The sequence below is a fragment of the Chionomys nivalis genome, chromosome 23 (genome assembly GCF_950005125.1).
Source record: "Chionomys nivalis chromosome 23, mChiNiv1.1, whole genome shotgun sequence".
NCBI classification, from domain to species: domain Eukaryota; kingdom Metazoa; phylum Chordata; class Mammalia; order Rodentia; family Cricetidae; genus Chionomys; species Chionomys nivalis.
In genome coordinates, this window is record NC_080108.1 from 29,057,629 (window position 1) to 29,078,563 (window position 20,935).

Here is a 20,935-nt window from a genome sequence, read left to right on the forward strand (position 1 = left end):
AATAAGTCAAGGAATCAACATATTACATTTATATTATCATTATAGTTTAGTTTTTGTTAATTAATAATATATAACATATATACATATTATGTTATGTATATATGGAGAACTTCTAAGAATTACACATTTAACTATGTTTAAGACCACACATTTTACAATAAAGAGCTGTTCACCTAAGGCGGTCAAAGCACTGATATGTACTTGCTATAAATATAATTACATGAATTTTATTCTGATATTAAACGTTACATAATAAAGATTTATTTCTTTTAAGCTGAGGGGAGAAAAGATGGTGTGGGGGTTGGGCTTGGTGGTGTGTGCCTGTCATTTCGGCACTGGAGGGGCGTTAGCAAGAAGATCACGAGTTCAAGGCTAGCCTGGGTTACAGCAGAGCCTGCCATTGGGGTTTGACAGTATGGAGGAGGGTCGTTGGGAGTGAAGAAGGGTAGAAAGTTTGGCGCGATTATTCTGGCAAGTTCAGCATTATGATGTATGTTACTTAACCTGTCTCTTAACTTCTTTGGCAGGGGACGGACAAGTTCAAGTCAGGTTTTATTTTGCCAGCTATATCCAGTGTCTGAACTTGTGTTTGTCAGTGCCCAGAGGGCAGATGCAATGGCAGCACTGTTACTTGAGGGGCCAGGGTGGGTTATTTTTCACCTGGGTCAAGTAGCATGGACATACTCCCCCAGTCTTGCTCCCACCATTTTATGCATGCATGTGCCCCTTCAATGTCATGTTTGTACCTCCTGCGTCTCTTCTGAAGTTCAACTGGAGACAGTGGCAATCTGGGGGGCATGAGGAGGAAGACATTTACTGAAGCTTCTCACCAGCAAGGAGTTATAGTAAAATTAAACACGGTTGTTCTTGCAGAAAACGGAGGTTTGACTCGCAGAACCCATGTATTGGCTCACAGGCTCGCACCCATCCCTAATTCCAGTCCCAGAGGGATTCAACACTCTCTTCGGACCTTGGCCGGCACCAGACACTCACGCGGTGCACAAACATACAGGCAAGCCAAACATTCGCACACATAAAAATGAACGAACCTTTCTTTTAAAATGTGCGTTTAGTAGAATTCCCAATTCTGCCTCTTCATAAAGTGGAATTCTTTTCCTCATCCGGCCTTAGCCTGAGCAGAGGTTCCCCCAAACCAAGAATAACTCTGAGGCTGGTGAGCCTGGTAGGATGGAGCTCTCCCAGCCTGGAGATCAACCCACCCGCTCGACGGGTGAAGCCCACCCCGCAAATCCCGACTTCCTTTGCAGCGGTGAGCTGAGCGGCAGGCGGGGCTCCGACGCGGGAGGCTGGGGGGTGGGGGTGGGGGCGGGGGTACCGACCCGGGCCGAAAGGGCCGAACCGGAGGCTCGGGACCCAAAGCGGCCAGCGGGCGAAGGGAGGAGCGCCGGGAGGAAGAGGCCGAGCCGCGGAGCACCGCCCCGGAGGAAGGGGAGGAGGCCGGGTGTTTCCTGGTGCATTCCCGACCCGCCCCAGTGACTCATTGGGGGTAGGAGAGCTCCCCGGGCCCGCCCTGGACGAGCGAAGGCGGCGCAGACCAGGTAAGAGCGGTCGACGGGCCGCGGGGTCCCACTTCCCTCCCAACCCAGTGGGGCGAGCCTGCAGGAGCCTTCGGTGCAGCCTCCGGGACCGCTCGGCCTCCCGGGATTGCCTCCTGGGCTCCGGAGTCTCCGGGTCACTGCACGCCGGCTCCCGAGCTGAGGACTCCCGGCCCAGCTCGGCGTCTCCAGGGCTCGCTCCCTCTCTCCCCGGAGTCACATTCCAGAATCCCCGGGCCGCGGGCTCCACAGTGCTGATTGCCCATTCTCCTGGCGGTGCTCAACTCCGGAGGCTCAGCCCCCCAAGTCCCGAACCCGCGAGCCCCCGCCCGGACTCACCCCTGGATCCTGGGATCCCAGACCTCGCGCTTCCGGCACGAGGCTTAGCTCCAAAGAGGAAGAAGGCAGCGTTAATGTTCGGTGTTTTACTGTTGAAAAGTAAGAAGCAGACGGATCGCTAATGTACTAAAGTGGGAAAACAAACCCGAGTCTACCATGGTTCTTGCCCTCAGAGGAAAGGAAGGAGATTGTAGTCCCGGGCAGTCGTTCTCCGATTCTTGGAGAGAAGGGCATTTTGGGCTTTGTTAAAGGAAACTGGATTTTGAGGAGCCGTGGTGCGCCGCGGCACGTTCATACCGAATTTTATACTTTAAGCCTCATGCGTCTGCTTAATTTGCAACGTTTTGTGAGTTTGAGAAAAAGGGAAGAGATTTGCAGTTGGGGTTTAAGGGCTGGGGGTAGGCAGAGGGAACCATCAGGGCATCGTCCGCCGAGTTAGCTACGTGGGACGGTACAAGGCGAGCCCGGTGACTTTGCTCGCGGTTGTCTGCTAGGATTGCTTAAGTGATTCTCGTTGGAAGCAGCAGTGATACTCGGGTACGGTAACTGAGATCAGTGCTTGACAACTTGGGGAATTTGCTCCTAGACCCTGGCCAAGTTCAATTGGTTGGAAGCAGACTGATGGAACGCGCGAATACCTGCGCTTCCCTGGTCCCGAGGATACTAGTGGTTCCTAATCAAAAGCCTGGATCTACAGGCCCAGAGCCTGAAAGAACTGATCCAGTTTTTAAATAAATGTAAGCCGCTGCAGGCGTGTATCGTAAGAAGAATTCAGTAGGGCTGTTGTGGGACTCTCTGTTGCCTTCTTCCCCTAAGAGCAGGAACATTGGCAAAATGGTGCAGTTGAAAAGTCCCCCCTAAGAAAGTACATCCACTAGGGATTTTTGTATTTGAGGAAGGGTGTATTTTAGGTTTTTGTTAAACATTGCATGTCTGTATATGTGGTATGTGTGTTCTCGTACGTGGCTGCACAGGTGTATGAATGTGTTTGCATGAGCGTGTAGAGGCTCAAGACTGATTTGGAGTTTCCCTTTATTGTTTTCTACCTTATTCTTTGACACAAGGTCTCTCTACTGACCCCAGAGTTCACTGACTGAGCTAGTCTGGCTAGCCAGCTTGCTCTGGAGATCCCCTGCTCCACCTTCTAAGCCCTGGGGCTCCAGGGAAGTTGCTGTGCCCATTGGCGTTTACCTGTGTTCTGGAGATCTGAACCCCCTGTGCATTTGTGTGGCGGATGGTTATCGGCTGCGCGTCTCCCTGGCACCTAAGTGTGTTTTTAACTTTACGTATAGTAAAATCCATGCTTTGGAGTGTTGGCTGCTCCTGTGACTAGGATGTAAAACTAGTTCCTATCACCTCACAGTTTCCCTACTGCGCTCCTTGTAGTTAGCCTTTTCCTACCATCAACTATTGCCCCCAGGGATCTTTTCATAGTTCTGTCTTGCTTTCTCCAGAACGTGCCGTGGTTGTCTTTGAGTCTGCATTTGAGATGAGACTGTGCTATCAGTAAAAAGTATGGAGGTGGGGGGAATAGGGGGGAGTTGCTACATTTAAGCCCCCCCATGGTTTTTTTTTGTTGTTGTTGTTTTTGTTTGTTTGTTTTGGTTTTTTTTTTGTTGTTTTGTTTTTTCTTGGTTTTTCGAGACAAGGTTTCTCTGTGGTTTTGGAGCCTGTCCTGGACTAGCTCTTGTAGACCAGGCTGGTCTCGAACTCACAGAGATCCGCCTGCCTCTGCCTCCCGAGTGCTGGGATTAAAGGCGTGCGCCACCACCGCCCGGCTCCCCATGGTTTTTTTTTTATCAACTGAACACCATTAAATGAAACCGCACAATGGCGTATGGAAGACTGTGTTACAAAAAACCTACCCAAGTCTGTCTAAAAGAAGTAAAGTCTGTGCTTTGGAAGGGTAGAGCCTTAGGAAGGCGAGATGGCTGGGTGGATGTGAAGGCTCGCTGCTCGCCAGAGTCACACCAAACCCATGGTGGAAAGAGAGGAGCAAATCCTGCATGTTGCTTCCTGACCGCCAAAAGGACACAGAGATTTGTGTCCGCACTCACCTCCCCATACACAAATAATAAACAAGTGCTTCTTTAAAAGTCAAAAAAAAATGTAGTTCTGGATACAAACAGGAGGAAAGACTAAAATGTGATCTCTATTTCATCTTCTTAAGAAAGTTCTATTTACATATTTGACTTTGTGCGCATTTGTTGCTGGCTGCATGGGTTTGTGTGCACTGCATCCATGCAGGAGCCTGTGGAGGTCAAAAGAGGGCGTTGATCTCTTGGAACGGGAGTCACAGGCTATTTGGAGCTGCCCTGTGGGTGCTGGGAACTGAACCCAGGTCCTCTTGGAGAGCTCTTAGGAGCCATTTCTCCACATTTCTCCAGCCCCCTCCCCCATTTGAGAAAGGGTTTTATTATGCGGCCCAGTCAGCTTCGAACTCATGGTCCTTTCTACCTTAGCCTTTTTGTATGTAGGTAGAGGAAGGGGTCATGAAGTCCACGTGGGGCTTGAACTCCCGATTCTCCTGCCTCCGCCTCCTGAATGCTGGGATTGCAGGTGTGTGCACCACTCCGCCTCCACCCCAGCCTCTGAGATCACAGAAATAAGGTATAACCTAGCCTGAAATAGTAGTCTTTAAAGGTGAGAAAATTTACAACCCCAATAGTATTTTTAGATCGTATAGAAGTGTATGTGTTCTGAAAGCGGCATTCCACTATGTCTCTAGCTTTATTTGTTTAAATGAGACTTTTTAAAAAACATAAATCATATTTCATGTGTTACACGTTTTCCCTTAATTGTGCTCATTTGTTTAACGGTCTTGGCAATCCTTAAATGTTGCTCTATACCAGGAGTCCAACCGTACCTTCTATTGATTGTATAATATAGTCATGTGTTGTTGCATGACATTGATGTGCTCTAGTGTGTATCTACACAATTGCATCACGTGTAATTGCACGAATGGAAATAGGTATGGATAATAATTACATGATAGGGTACTAGGAGTGCCATGGCCACTGACTTTTCCTTAGAGTGGGTATGTTATAATGGATTTGATCAGTCTTCTATGTCTTCTCTCAGTGATGTTGTTTTTTAAAGTTATTTATTTTTATATGTATGGGTTTTTTTTGCCAACATGAATGTCTGTATACCATGTATGCACCTGGTGCCAGAAGAGGAAATTGGATCCCCTAGGACATGAGTTACCATGTTTATGAGCTGCCATGTGGATGCTGGGATTTGAACCTGGGTCCTCTGGAAGAGTGGCCAGTGCTCTTAATCACGGAGACAGCTCTCCAGCCCCTCACACTGTAGGTTTTTTGTTTTTTGAGTCTTTATTTATCTATTTTTTATTGTTGTTTTTTTTTTTTGTTTGTTTGTTTTTTTCTCCAGACAGGGTTTCTCTGTGTAGCCTTGGCCTGTGTACTCCTGGAACTCAATTTATAGACCAGGCTGGCCTCAAACTCAACGGAGATCCACCTTCCTCTGCCGCCCAAGTGCTGGGATTAAAGGTGTGCACCACCACTTCCCAGTATTTTAACGTTTATCCTGGGCTCGAGAGATGGCTCCGAGGTTGAGAGCACTGACTGCTTTTCCAAAGGTTCTGAGTTTGATTCCCAGCAACAGCTTGGTAGCTCCCAACCAACTATAATGAAATCTGGTGCCCTCCTCTGGTGGGCAAGCATACATGCAGGCAGAACACTGTAAATGCAATAAATAAATAATCTTTTAAAAAAAGGTTTGCATCATCATCACTATTAAAAATAAATTATCTCCACTGCAGATGCTACTTCTGTCTCTGTCCTGTGTACATGCTCACATTTATCATTCAGAAAGCGTCTTAGTCACTGGGGTGTCACTGTGAAGAGACACCATGGCAGAGGCGACTCTAGGAAGGATTTAATTGGAGGCTGGTTTACAGTCCCAGAAGTTTGGTCCATTATCATCAGGGCAGGAACATGGCTCTGGAGCAGTATCCGAGAACTACATCCTGATCCCCAGGCAGAGAGATTGGGTCTGGCATGGGCTTTTGAAACCTCTAAGCCCAACCCTAGTGACGCACTTCCTCTAAGAAGGCCACGCCTCCTAATCCTTCCAGTCCAGTGGTTCTCAACCTGTGGGTCTCTACCACTTTGGTTTTTGAATGACCCTTTTACAGGGGTTGCCTAAGACCATCAGAAATATCAGATATTTACATCGTGATTCATAACAGTAGCAAAATTCCAGCTATGAAGTAGCCGTGAAGATAATTTTATGGATGGGCGGGGTCACCATAACACGAGGAACTGTATTAAAGGTCTTAGCATTAGGAAGGTTGAGAGTCACCTTCTGATCCTCAAATAGTGCAACTTCCAGATGACAGGGCATCCCAGTAGAGAAGCCTGTGGGGCCGTACCTACTCAAACCACCACGGAAGGGTAATTATTTTGCTCACAAACAGTAGCTTCCTGTTTGGGGCATTATTGCTTTTTTCCTGCAGAGGTGCAGGTCCTGAATAGTTAGGGATCTTGTTTACGGTGCTGTAGCACCCGAGCAGCAGGGGTAGTGAGTGAGTGTGACTGTCTGCCTGTAAAGTTCTTTACATAAAAGGAGGCGTCCTGTAGTTTGCTGACTTCTCAGTAGTTCACATTTAATTATTCTCACGGTCCCCTGAAATAGGTGTAGTAGGTATTATTTACACTTCACGGATGAAGAACTGTCAGATGAAGTAGGAGTTCCAAGACCACATGAAAAGCCAGACCGTCAGATTCTTAAGCCTGCAAGTTTAAAAACTATTTAAAAAGGGTAGAAAGTACTGCCCTCCAAGTGTCGGTCCCTCAGGCATCTGTGGAATCTGTCACAGCAGCCTGCCGTCCTGACTCTCCGGCTGTCCTCCCAGTCCCTCTCCCTGGGTGTCTGTCCGTCTGTTTTTGATGTGTTTCACTTAGCAAGCAATGGCCAGAGAGGCGAATTAGGACTCTGTTCTTCTAGATACCTCATAAAAGCAGATTTATTAGATTGGCTTGTGCCTTACCAGCCAGATAGTTCCATTGTCACTATCTGCATGCTATTTTTTTTTTTTTTGGTCATGTTTTACGTCCTGCAGCTTTGTTGAATTCTTTAATAACTAACTCTTAACAGTGTTTTCTGCAGCTGCATTGTTGACAGTGTTGTAAGGTGCATGTGTGTCCGTCATTGCTATGGCCTCAGTCCCATAACCACCCCCTTGCCACAGCCTTCTGAATGATGGGATGACCAGCAAGTGCCACCGCATATGGCTGAGTTTCTTTCAGAAACTATTTTTTTGTCCTCAAGCCTCTTTTTCTTATTCGGGTGACAGCTACACCCATACTTTCTTGGCTTGGCTTTGCTCGTTGTGCCTTTGCTGTTTTTGTGGCAGGGTCTCTCTGTGTGTCCTTGGCAGGCTTGGCACTTGCTCTGTAGACCAAGCTGGCCTTGACTCCGTAGAGATCCCACTTGCTTCTGCCTTCCGAGCGCTCGGGTTAAAGGCTTATTCCACCATGCCTGTTTGATGTTTCCTTTTCCAGTTCTTTCATTTTCTTTCCTTTGTGTCTTCAAACTTAGAACACGTTTCTCGTGGACTGTATGTGGTTGGCTCCTGTGGATGTTGTTTTGTTGTGTTTTGGGTGTTTAGCCATTGTGTATATTTCTGCCATTCAATTTGAGCATCCCACGTAATGCAAACTGGCTGCATACTGTGATTTAGTTCAGCGTTTTACTGTTTGTTCTCTTTATCTGGAGAACTGATGGCTACAAGGAGCCTTGTCGCACCGGTGTTGGCCTGGTTTTATAAGGCTTCCAGAACATTAAAACACAACGTTTATATTTTTGTCATGAAAGGCTTCTCTCTGCCTGTGGTCCCAAAGACCCCGGACTGTGCTTCTACTTCTGAGCAGGTGGCAGGGGCCGGGATGGTGAGCATAGCAGAAACTCATTCATCTTCCTAGTTGGTCCCCAGCCACCTAGATTAGGGTTGCTTCTCCACGCCCGGCTGTGGAGGCAGAAAGGGTGGACATTGAACTTGAGCTCCCAATGCCTGTGATTTGTATTCGCATCTCAAGGGCTCTCCTGGCCGAACTTGTCAAGCTCTCTCCTTGGCATTTCCCAAGCTCATGGAGGGATTTTTGTCCCACAGAGAAGAAAAAACAATATTCAGAAAGCAGCGGGTTCCATTTCTGAATGTGAGTCCTTGTTCTGCCTAGGACAGTTGGCATGAATACCGATGTCTCCTTGGAGCCACTCAGGGAAGGCAGAGTTGGTCTGAAGAGTTGTCAGTGGAGACACAGGACAACTCCACACTGTCCTTGGCAGCCTGAGGAAGTCTCTAATATTCTGAGGATCTTGACTCAAGCAGAGCCTTGCCAAAATATCAAGCCTGGCCAGTATGAACCAGAGGCTGTAATTTATTAAAAGAAAATTTTAACTTGGATATTCAGTACAAGAGCTAAGAAAGAGATAGAGGCATGGAGGTGGGTGATGGTGGCACACGCCTTTAATCCCAGCACTCAGGAGGCAGAGGCAGAGGCAGGCTGATCTCTGTGAGTTCGAGGCCAGCCTGGTCTACAAGAGCTAGTTCCAGGACAGACTCCAAAGCTACAGTGAAACCCTGTCTCGAAAAAATAAGAAAAATAGGGGGCTGGAGAGGTGGCTCAGCGGTTAAGAGCACTGACTGCTCTTTCAGAGGACCCAAGTTCAATTCCCAGCACCCACATGGCAGCTCACAACTGTTTGTAACTCCTGTTCCAGGAGATCTGACACCTTTATATCAATGCACATAAAATAAAACAAAATTAAATAAATCATTAAAAATATAAAAGAGAGAGATAGAGGCATGCTTAATTGTACTTCGTGTAGCCATGTATAGGACTTGGTGACATCAGAAGTTATTGTCTTTAAAAGCTCACTAAGGGATTCAAATGACATCGCAGTATGGCTCCTTCTGTGCAGCTGGCATGATGGTAGTTGATTGGTAAAACTCTAGATCACAGTGATGTAGGGGGTTCAGATATCTGCACTGAAATGTCCAGGACGGGAGTGAGGCCCTCCTGTGCTGGTTAGCTTGATCAGCTTGACTCCCGGAATCCCCTGAGAAAGGCAGCTCAGCGAGAGGTTGTCTAGCTCAAGCTGGGTCATATCTGTGCAGGACCGTCTTGGTTGTGAGCTGATGGGGGAAGGCCTATTGTGGGTGGCACCATTCCCTAGGCGGGGGATTCTGGACAGTATAAAGAAAGCTGGCTGGGAGCAAGCAAGGGTCCATGCCTTTCTTCTGCCTCTACTCTTGGTCGTGGAAAGGATGCAACAGAAATGAATCTAGAATGCTTACCCAGGGTGATAGACATTCAGATCTTAAGCCTGGTTCATTGCTGCGTAAAGGAGGTAGTGTCCCTGTTCACAGCAAATTGTGCCCATTGTGCTGGCATTCTTGATTCTGGGGGGAGGGCTCCCTTACTGTGTGCCCGTGACTTAGCCTTTCAGTCCTACCACAGAATCACAAACCCAGGGCCGTACTTGGTGCTCCTGCCCCACTAAACTACCACCTAGCCTAGGCGCATCTATTTTAAAGCATTGTTTGTCATCAGCAACAAACCATGCACCACCACTCACTGGGGTCCTTGCCTTCTGAGATTGCTGACTGTGAGCACGTTTGGACACGAGAATCTCAGAGGCTATCGACATTCATCCTTTTTCTGTCCCACACACCAAACTCAGAGGATTTTGTCTTTTGTTGTTTGCTCTGATCACACAAGTGGGGGTGGTAGTCAGTGTTTTAGTAGGGATTCTCCTGAAAAACAGAGCAGATAGGTTATATGTGTGTGGGTATGTGTGGGTGGGGGCGGGCAGACAGAGACAGTGAGAACCATCTTAAGGAATTGCAAGTCCAAATTCTGCAGAGCAGGCAAACGGGCTGGCTGGCGCCTCAGAGAAGAGCTGATAATGCGGTCTGAGACCAAAGATCATTTGGAAACACAACTGCCTCTTTCTTGGGGGTGTCAGCGTTCTTTTCTCTTGAGACCTCTGGCTCATTGGATAAGACCTGTGTAAATTAGGGTAGCCTGCTTTACTGATCTTAAAATTTATCTTCTTTAAATATATCATCTTAGCTACGTCTAGACTAGAATTTGCCTTTGTCCGTGACCTCCCTAGATAGCTGTCACAGGGGTGACTTGTAGTGGCATTTCATTTGTATTTTAATAAATCAAGCTTACCTGAGGCTCAGAAAACAGCCACACTAGCCAGCCTTACATACCAGGCAGCAATGACACACACCTTTAATCCCAGTAGCCACACTAATTGCCATAGAAACCAGGCAGTAGTGGTGCACACCTTTAATCCCAGAAATAGGGAGGATTGTAAAACGGGAGGAGACAGCTCTTAGTCTCATTCTGAGATTCCTTGAGACAGGCTTGCCATTTCGGATTGAGGTACAGGCAAGAACCAGTGGCTGGCCGTTTTGCTTTTCTGACCTTCAAGTTGAAACCCCATTTCTATCTCTGGGGTTTTTAGTTGTGCTTCAGTGACTTGTGTTTTAGAGAGCAGCCACCTCCCACAGAGATAGGATCCGTGTTCCTTTTTTTGTGGGGGCATGCTGAGTTGCTCGTCCTGGAATCTAGCTGAGAAGTTACACTCCTAACTTCCCTTCCCCAGAAACAGGAGCCATGCACACAAGCTATGAGAAGTCGTAGCTTCCTTTCCCCGCTTCCTTTCCCCCCACTTCTTGCTGCACCCCTCCTCCCCAGTTACCCCCTCTTCCCCTTTCTTATCTCATGTGTTCTGTTGCTCTCAGCGTCGCCTCCTTCACTTTTTGTTTTGTTTGTTTCTTGAGACAGGGTTTCTCTGTGTGGGCCTGGCCGTCCCTGAACTCACAGTACATCAGACTGGCCTCAAACTCAGAGATCTGCCTGCCCCTGCCTCCTGAGGGATAGGGTTAAAGGCGTGCACCACCACACCCGACTCCCCTTCATTTCTTGTGTCCCATCTCATGGGCCCCCTTCTAATTTTCTGGCTTCTCATTTAAACACAAACATAATCTTTAGAAGCTAGGCTATCCACTGGGAGAGATCATGTGGTGTTTCTGTTTCCGAGCCTGGGTCACCTAACTTAATATCAGGCTTTGCAGTTGCCCACAGTAGCTGTGGTTTCCTGCACAAGGCCTGGATAAGAACAAGCCAGTTGGGCTGGAGAGATGGCTCAGTGGTTAAGACTGTTCTTTCAGAGGACCTGAGTTCAATTCCCAGCAACCATATGGTGGCTCACAACCATCTGTAATGAAATCTGGTGTCCTCTTCTGCCCTGCAGGCATACATGGAAGCAGAATGTTGTATAAATAATAAATAAATAAAATATTTTTTTAAAAAAAGAACAAGCTAGTCTACATTCTAACACAGAGTGAGAGGGATTCCTAAGCCCCAACCCCTAATGGAAGAGTTATGGACAGTTGGTGGCGTCTAGAGGTACAGTCATTTTGCTTTAAGGGTGTGGCTCCTGCTCTGTTGACCATGCTCCAGTAGATGGCCCCATACCCAGGAATTTGTGGGCAGCTCAAGTTGGAGTCAGTGGGTTATTAAAATAAGAAGGGGGGGGACGAGAAGTTGAGGGTGGAACTTGGGGGGAGGATTGGAGGCAAATGTAAAAGAGACATCGTATGAAATCCTTAAAGGACGAGCAAGGCATTTGCAGCTCAGTTTTCCTGGAAATTTTTTACAATTTTTTTCTTTATGATTGAATAAAATTCCATTGTCTCTACCATGTTTTTATTGTGTTTTACTCTGTCAATGGATAGCATCTGGGCTCATTCCATTCTCTGGCTGTTGTGAAAAGAATTGCAATCAACATGGATGTGCAAGTATCTTTTGTAGAAATACGGAGTAGAGCCGGGCGACGGTGGCGCACGCCTTTAATCCCAGCACTCGGGAGGCAGAGGCAGGCGGATCTCTGTGAGTTCGAGACCAGCCTGGTCTACAAGAGCTAGTTCCAGGACAGGCTCCAAAACCACAGAGAAACCCTGTCTTGAAAAAGCAAAAAGAAAAAAAAGTAAAGAAATACGGAGTAGAGCGGTGGCGATATAGCAGGTCATCCTCCCACCCACTGTAAATAAGGGTCCTTCCCCTACGTCCTCAGCCAGTGACGTTTGTTATCGTATTTTAAAGTTTAGTCTATTTTTAATTATGGTGTTTGCGCCGGAGTGTAGGTGCCTACTACAGAGGCCGGAAGAGTGTATTGCATCCCCCGGAGTTGGAGTTACAGGTTGTTGTGAATTGTCGGATGTGAGTGTTGGGAACTGAACTCGGGTTTTCTGCAGAAGCACCTTGCTTTTATCCATTGAGTCATCCTGGGGACCCCTCATTTTTGTTTCCCCTTGAGGGTAGCCATTCAGACTGGGATGAGATGGAGTTTCAAAATAGCTTTAATTTGCATTTTTCTGATGACCAAAGATGCTAAGTTCTTTTAAAAATATTTACTGATCATTTGCACTTCTTTTGAGAGCTGTATTTATTTTATTTGTCCATTTATTTGTAGGCAGGATTTCTGTGTGTGTTTAATTTTTACAGTTGTGCTAGTTTGTTTTTGCTGACTTGACCGTCATGCTTGAACATGTGTGGGAATAGGGAGTCCTGGTTGAAGAGTTGACCATCATGCTTGAACATATATGGGAAGAGGGAGTCTTGGTTGAAGAGTTGACCATCATGCTTGAACATGTGTGGGAAGAGGGAGTCCTGGTTGAAGAGTTGACCATCATGCTTGAACATGTATGGGAAGAGGGAGTCCTGGTTGAAGAGTTGACCATCATGCTTGAACATATATGGGAAGAGGGAGTCTTGGTTGAAGAGTTGACCATCATGCTTGAACATGTATGGGAAGAGGGAGTCTTGGTTGAAGAGTTGACCATCATGCTTGAACATGTATGGGAAGAGGGAGTCTTGGTTGAAGAGTTGACCATCATGCTTGAACATGTATGGGAAGAGGGAGTCTTGGTTGAAGAGTTGACCATCATGCTTGAACATGTATGGGAAGAGGGAGTCTTGGTTGAAGAGTTGACCATCATGCTTGAACATGTGTGGGAATAGGGAGTCTTGGTTGAAGAGTTGGCCATCATGCTTGAACATGTGTGGGAAGAGGGAGTCCTGGTTGAAGAGTTGACCATCATGCTTGAACATGTGTGGGAATAGGGAGTCCTGGTTGAAGAGTTGACCATCATGCTTGAACATGTATGGGAAGAGGGAGTCTTGGTTGAAGAGTTGACCATCATGCTTGAACATGTATGGGAAGAGGGAGTCTTGGTTGAAGAGTTGACCATCATGCTTGAACATGTATGGGAAGAGGGAGTCTTGGTTGAAGAGTTGACCATCATGCTTGAACATGTATGGGAAGAGGGAGTCTTGGTTGAAGAGTTGACCATCATGCTTGAACATGTATGGGAAGAGGGAGTCTTGGTTGAAGAGTTGACCATCATGCCTGAACATGTGTGGGAAGAGGGAGTCCTGGTTGAAGAGTTGACCATCATGCTTGAACATATATGGGAAGAGGGAGTCTTGGTTGAAGAGTTGACCATCATGCTTGAACATGTGTGGGAATAGGGAGTCTTGGTTGAAGAGTTGGCCATCATGCTTGAACATGTGTGGGAAGAGGGAGTCTTGGTTGAAGAGTTGACCATCATGCTTGAACATGTATGGGAAGAGGGAGTCTTGGTTGAAGAGTTGCCTCCACTGTATTGGTCTGTGAGACGTTTTCTTGACTGTTGACTGATGAAGGCCCAGTCCACTGAGGGGCCATCTCTGGCCATTCTGGGCTATAGACGAAAACGGTGGCTGAGTAAGGCACAGAGAGCAGGCCAGTACGCAGAATTCCCATGGTCTTGCCTCAGTTGGTGTCTCCAGGGTCCTGCCTTCCGTGACTCCTGCCTTGATCTCTATCAATGGTGGATCCGTACCTGGAAGTGTGAGCTTATTTAAACTCTTTCGTCCCCAAGGTGTGTTAATCATGGTGTGTATCACAGAGATAGGAAGCATCTTAAGACAACATATATATATATATATATATATATATTGTCTAGAGAATATGTAAATATATCATACATTCTAGATAGTAGTGACATGCAGCTATCAAAGATTTTCACCTGTTCTGTAGGTTATGTGTTTATTCTTATCTTTATTTGTGTGCAAAACTCATTTTAATTTGTTGTAAAAACCACTTGTTAATTCTTAGAGTATACTTTTTACACTGAAGCATTTTATCGTTCTGGTTTTGTTTTGTCATCAGTGGGTCCTCCATCCGTTCCACATCCATCTCCCACCCCCCCCACACACACACCACCCCCAGTCAGAGTTTCTCTTTCTGTTTACCCCTGACTGCCCTGGAATTCCAGAGATCCTCCTGCCTCTGCCTCTCAAGTGCTGAGATTAAAGTCATGCCACCATGCCTGGCTTATAATTCTGGTTTTAAATTAAGGTTTTTGATCCGGTTTGAACTGCTTTTCATACAGAGTGACGGCAAGGATATGATCTCATTCTGCTGCAGGTGGCTATCTAGTTTTGCCAGTATCATTTATTGAAAAGTTGCCTAGAAAATTCTCATCATCAGTTTATTGAACTTTTATGTGGAACAAATGCTATTTCTACATTAATTCTCTGGGATTACCTCATGTCTCATGAGGTTTTTTTTTTTTGTTTTGTTTTTTTTTGTTTTTTTTTGGCTTCTGGTAGTGACATCAGCAGTTTGTTGAGTCCTGGACTATTAGAAACCACTTGTTTCCCGGGGCTGGGGCTGGCAACTCCTTGGTAAATTTAGAAGTAAAAGAGGAAACGCCAGAGTGAAAGATCGACAAGTCTGGCTTGCTAAAACGTAAGACCTCGCAGTGGCTGCTTACTTCAATCTACTGCCACTCCCACCCCCTCCAAGGAAACAAAAGAAAAGTTAGGTTTCCGACAAGTAAGTACTCTTCCTCTGGGTCCCTTCCTCTGTCCTATTGTTGAGGCGAGCGAGGTGCACAGTGGCAGCCGTGGAGTGCCATCTCCGGGACGGTCCCTTGTGAACTACCGTTGACACCTAAGGATACAGGCCTCTGTGCTCTGTGCGGTCTGTGGAATCTCTCACTGCCTATAAGGTAAGACGTTGGGGCTGATGGACATTTTCAACCCAATCAGTGTGAGGGCAGGAACCTTGGTAGAGATTTGGGAATAGGGTGTGGAGTAGGCGGGTGTGCCAGATCCTCTTAGTGGGCCACAGACAGGTTATTGATGATCTCAGGGGACCCTGGGGGAGTGCTCACCCAGGACCGTGAGGGGCCGAAACTCCTTGTGGCCGTGCCTAGAGAAAAGAGGCTGGCTGAGGACTTAAAAGGCTGGACTGTGCAGTAAGACTCTGCTCTTCTGGGTAAGAGGAAGGACAGGACGAGAGGAAAGATCGTCTACCGGTGATGTGACTCCTGAGGAAGATGAGTTCTTTGGTTTCTTTTTATTTTTTTTGGTTTTTCAAGACAGGGTTTCTCTGTGGTTTTGGAGCCTGTCCTGGAACTAGCTCTTGTAGACCAGGCTGGTCTCGAACTCACAGAGATCCGCCTGCCTCTGCCTCCCAAGTGCTGGGATTAAAGGCGTGCGCCACCACCGCCCGGCTTTTTGGTTTGCTTTCTAGTCATACGCTGACCGTCATAAGCAAAAGCAATTTGGAAGGAAGAGGACGGTAATTTGGCTTTCATCTCCTGTTACAGTTTGTCATTGGGGGCAGTCAGGGCAAGAACTCAAGGTAGGAATATGGAAGCAGGAACTGAAGCTAAAGCCAGAGAGGAATGCTTGCTCCCCATGGCTTGCTCAGCCTACCTTCTTTTCTTTTAGTTTTGAGACAGACGTAACCCTGGCTGTCCTGGAACTCACTCTGTAGTCTAGGCTGGCCTTGAATTCACAGAGGTCCACTAGCATTCAGGACCACCTGCCCAGGTGTGATACCCAGTCATGGGGATGTACCCTTCCATAATTCAGAAAATGCCCAGCAGACTTGCCTCCAGGCAGTCTGATGGAGGCGGCTTCTCAATTAAGGTTCCTCTTTCCAGATGACTCCAGCTTGTGTCGAGTTGACAGAAAGTTAACCAGGACCTGAATCAAATAGTTGCTCTGTCGCAAAACCTGGAGTTTTGCTTGCTGCTTCGTAGGAACTGTGAGAATAGCAAGGGAGGCAGGGACCAGGGAGTATTGATCATGTGTAGGATGGAATCCTTAGCTGTCCTTCAGGAGCTTGCTGATACACACAGGCTGTTAGGGGTGGCAGCCACAGGCAGTTCCTTTCCTTCCGAGAAGCAGAGGGCTGGAGAAGTCATAACTTCCAGCTGCAGTGATGAGCACCCAGGGGTAATTTGTTATGCTCTCCAGGAGGTTCCGGGGGCAAGAGTGTATGTCTGCCCTTCTGAGGAGCAGCTGCACTGTCCTTGTGTCTGAGCGTGAGCGCTCAGGCTGCCACAGGCAGGTTATGGAGATGGTCCGCGGGTGAAAGGGAGCCTTGGGAACCCATGCTGGTGCAGGAGTTGCTCACCGGGTGGCTGGAGCTGTCTGCTTGGTGCCTCAAGGGTCTGCTTCAGTTTCTTTCACTAAAGACTACCCAGCAGTCTATTCTGGACCCCGGCAGCTCCCTGTCTATGGTGTGGCTGTCCTCCTAAGCATCAGAGACAACCGTGGGGGGAACAGTTCACGTGTTAGAATAAGATGAGTTGGGTGTATTTTCTTCTTTCGTCTCTTCCGTGTGCTGTGTTATAGATAAAGGGATGTCGCAATCAGAAGGAAACATTCCGTAGTGAGTAGTTCATGCAGTGTCTGGGAATCTCACGCTGTGGAGGAAAGACCAGGCCCCGACAGGGAGATGACTTGTGCCAATGATCCAGGCATCTGTCAAATTGGTCGGCCGTTGGAGTTTCGCTAGTGTTTTCTTTCTGAGATCACTGGGCACAATGGGAAGTATAGAAACGTAGCTTTGGGACTACACTATGGCAGGATCTGGCATGGCAGGACAAAAAGGATACCAGTGGAGGAGCCAAAGACAACCCTGGACTGTTCGTTACAAGAGGATTAACTCTATCCTATAGAATATATGTCCCTCGTCCCATCCCGTGTCGTGTACCTCCCCCGCCCCCATCCCTCCCCTGTCCTCCCACCCCTGCTTTTTTGGTTTTTCGAGACAGGGTTTCTCTTGACTGTTCTGGAACTTTGGAGACCAGGGTGGACTTGAACTCACAGAGATCTAGCCTACCTCTGCCTCCCAAGTGCTGGGATTAAAGATGTGTGCCACCACCGCCTGGCATTTTCTCTTTTCATAAACAGTCCTTTCTGTCTATCAAGTAGACAGAGGCAGGGCTCGGGAGATGGCTCCGTGGGTAAAAGTGCTCGCTCTGTAAGCCTGATGAGTTCCCTGGGACCATGTCAGAAGCCAGATGTGGGGCAGGGCTAGGTGGAGCTGGCCAGCGTGTGTGAGCGAGTCATTCCTCCTTGCAGATGGGAGGCAAGGTAGAGGTGGAGGCAGGAGACTCAGCTGAACTCCCGCGAGCCCTGTTAGCAATGCAGAGACAGCTTCTACAAAGGGGACTGAGAACTCACTCTGGGAAGTTGTTTTCTGATTTCCGCATTCCTCCCTCTCTTTCTGTCTGTCTATGTCTCTCTCGTTTTCTGATTTCCACATCTCCCTCCCTCCCCCCTCTCTCTTTCACACACACACACAATGAATGAATGAATGAATGAAATAGACAAGGAGATTTGTATTTGTTGCTGTGGTAAGCATGCCGGAATCCCATAGGACATGGATTGGACAGCACGCCTGTGGCAGAGGAAGCTATTGAAGATGCAGGCCAGAGAGGGAAGCTATCAGAACGATGCATTCCGCAGTTAACATAAAAGGAAGAATGGCCATCTGGAGTGACCCAGACTGCTTCGTGACCATGCATGAGCGTGGGGCAGGAGTATCAGGTGGCAAAGAGACCACTGGGTCGTGGGAGGGGCTGGAGTGGCTGCCAGCTGAGGATGAGGGCCAGTGTTGTGCGGTGTTAGATGGGTACCCTGGAAGACTGAATTGTTGTTGTTGAAACTGTTCTTTTGAGCTTGTTTTGAGTTGCTGCTTTTGAAATGTGGAACTTTTGTGTCCTAAAAGGGAATTTCTTCTTTTGCAGAGCTGGGCTAGGGTGTGTTGTTTGGCTTTTTAAAGGTGTGTTTGCTTTTGTTTTATGTATGAGTGTTGTCTGTGTGTGTGTGTGTGTGTGTGTGTGTGCCATGCCTGCTGAGACCAGAGGAGGGCGTCAGATCCTCTGAGTCTGAAGTTGTAGTCATCATGAGTTCTTGTGTGGATGCTGGGAACTGAACCTGGGTCCTCTGCAAGGGCAGCAAGTGCTCTGATCCACAGAGCCATTTTTCCAATTCCTTTGTTTGCTTGTTTGCTTTTCGTTTATTGTTTTGAGACTTCTTATAGTGCTGGCTGGCCTGGAACTTGAACTCAGAGAGATCTGCCTGCCTCTGCCACCTGAGTGCTGGGGTTAAAGACATGTGCCTCCACACTTGCATGGATAGTTTTTAGGTAGAAGTATCTTGCCCAGTTTATCATAGCAGTTACCTCTGTGATAAAAGTGGCAGCCAGCAGCCCTTGCTTAGTTGATTTAGTGTGGGGTTTAGCCATTGTAGCACATGGAGAGGGAACAGAGCAGTTGGGAAAGACGTACCGCACAGGAGATTTCTGATGCCTGCGAGCAGGGTGTATTTCTGCTTTCTGGAGGGCTGTCATTTGCGTGTAAAAGAGGAAGAAAAATCAGCTGATACTTTGTTCGTGTTGGCAGAAACGTCATTGTTTCTCTTTGCTCGTGTGCCATAGTTAGGCAAGCAAACTACTTAGTTTGTTTCGTAAACTATCTCACGAAGTACTAAGTTACATCAGAGCATACAAATTTGATTTGTTGATCTCCCGCCCCGTTCCCACCCCCCCCACACCCCCACACCCCCACCCCACTCCCCGCTCCCCAACTCTCTGCCTGACTTCCCGGTAGTTTTCTCTCTGACTCCGTGTCTGCTGTGTCCTGTTGGCCTCCCTACTTCCTCATTTGCACCTCTTTTCCCTTCCCCTTTCCCCTTCCTGTGGTCTCTGTCTAGTCTCATAGCCTGTCCCCATACTCAGACCCATATGCATGCATAGATAGCCTTTTTATTTATTTATTCACTTTTTTATTTAAAGTTATGAGTGCTTCATTTGCACTCATTTAAGTCAGAAGAGGGCACCAGATCTCATTACAGATGCTATTGAGCCACTGTGTGGTTGCTGGGAATTGAACTCAGGACCTCTGGAGGAGCAGCCAGTGCTCTTAACCACTGAGCCATCTCTCCAGCCCAGACAGCCTTTTTAAAAGATTTATTTTCATTTTATGTGAGTGAGCATTTTGCTTGCGTATGTGCGAGTACATCACATCCGTACAGTGCCCTCCAATACCAGAAGACCTGACATGGTCTACAATGCTTGTCTAGTCACCCTTAAAAATGATGTCTTTGGTTTTCTCCTGGGCTTGCTGTCCGAGTGAGGATATACCTGGGCTCACTGTTTCCTCTGGTCTCCTAGCGCTGTCTCAGAAAACAGGTTGAACCTCAGTCTTGCTGTTCTGATTTTCCCTTTTTTTGTGCAGTTTCGGCCCAAGGAGTTTTTGTTTTTCAATTTTTGAGACTGTCTTGCTGAGTCACACGGGCTGACTTTGGAATGACTCCGTAGCCCAGACAGGGCTTGAACTTTTGCTTCTACTGCTGCAGTCTCCTTCGTAGCCTGCACTACAGGTCTTTGGCATGAGACTGAACCTCAGTAGTCCTTTCTTGAGCCTGGAGTTGTTGAAGGATAGCTTGTCTAAACACAAGAGCGTCTGTGTTCTCAGCTGTCTGCCTCAGGTTGCCCAGATACAGGGAAAATGATCAAGTCATAACCATTTGGTAAAAAAACATGAGTTTAATTATTCAGTGTTCCTTGTTTCAAAATGTGGTTAACTGGTAAGTTTTGCGAAAGTCGCTTCATTGTTTTCTTGGGTACTGAAGTGATGGACCCCCTGGGTGGTTGGCTGAGCTGGTGAGTTTGAGAGCCGGAGCACAGCATGCAGCTACAGGGCTGAATGGAACTGTCTGAGGATGCATTTCATAAGTTAGAGACATTTTGTTTAGGGCCTGGCTTGTGTTTACCCGCCAGGCCTGCCTCGCTTCAGCATCTTTGGGAGGGGCCAAGGAGATCTGCTGGACTGAGCCAGTTTGGGCTGCTAACTCTGGCCTTGACCCCAGAAGTCCAGTTGCTCATCCCTAAACAGACACACATTATCTAGCTTGGATCAGTGTGTGTGTGTGTGTGTGTGTCTGTCTGTCTGTCTGTCTGTCTGTCTGTGCCTGTGACTATGCCGCTCTGCCCAGAGCTCTCGTTGAGCTGGGGACCTCTGAGAGCATCACTCTGCTTCCCTTATCAGTATGCTGGGACCGCCCCACCATGGGAGTGGCTGTGATCAGAATGCTGGGATGACCCCACCATGGGAGTGGCTGTGATCAGTATGCTGACCCACCACGGGAGTGGCTGTGAGAACATGTGACACCTCCAGCCTGATGAACACTTACTTTTCTTTCTGTGGGCACACTGAGAAATTCAGCCTCCTTTCTACCCATGATACCCTGGTGCCTGGTGCCCTCTGATGCTCACCTGTGGTCCCTTAATCAGGCAGTGAAGCAGTTCACATGCGTGTGCGGCTCCAAACTCAAATGACACTGGATCTCTCACCGAACGGTAGCAGCTTGCTCTATGGAAATCGGCAGAGCAGGTATCTACCTGGCCGTGGATACTTGGTGATGAACTCTGAAAATCTCTTAAAAAGATATTTAGAACAGGTTTGTAACATAAAAGAAGTGATGACTTTTAAGACATCAGGTCCATTTCCACATTTAAGGTCATTTTGAAACTCAGGAGGTGTAGGATTTAGAAGCGAAGGTGAACGTTGAATTCTGCTGCCGATAGAATGCAGTCCAAGAAACGGAGTGCCCTCGGTACCGCTTAATCATCTAAACTGTAGA

At 47.5% G+C, this 20,935-nt stretch overlaps 1 protein-coding gene across 4 annotated transcripts in view; it reads left to right on the plus strand.

Annotated features, from left to right (window-relative positions):
* Positions 1–1,369: 1,369 nt before the first annotated feature.
* Positions 1,370–20,935, plus strand: part of Cyfip1 (cytoplasmic FMR1 interacting protein 1) — an 84,469-nt gene continuing 64,903 nt past the window's right edge. The window contains exon 1 of one of the 4 annotated variants that reach the window (XM_057756598.1): positions 1,370–1,559. The gene's annotated coding sequence lies outside the window, so the exon portion shown is untranslated. Of the gene's footprint in view, positions 1,560–1,886; positions 1,995–14,976; positions 14,998–20,935 lie in introns of those variants that run through there. The other 3 variants (XM_057756595.1, XM_057756596.1, XM_057756597.1) reach the window with 3 other exon arrangements.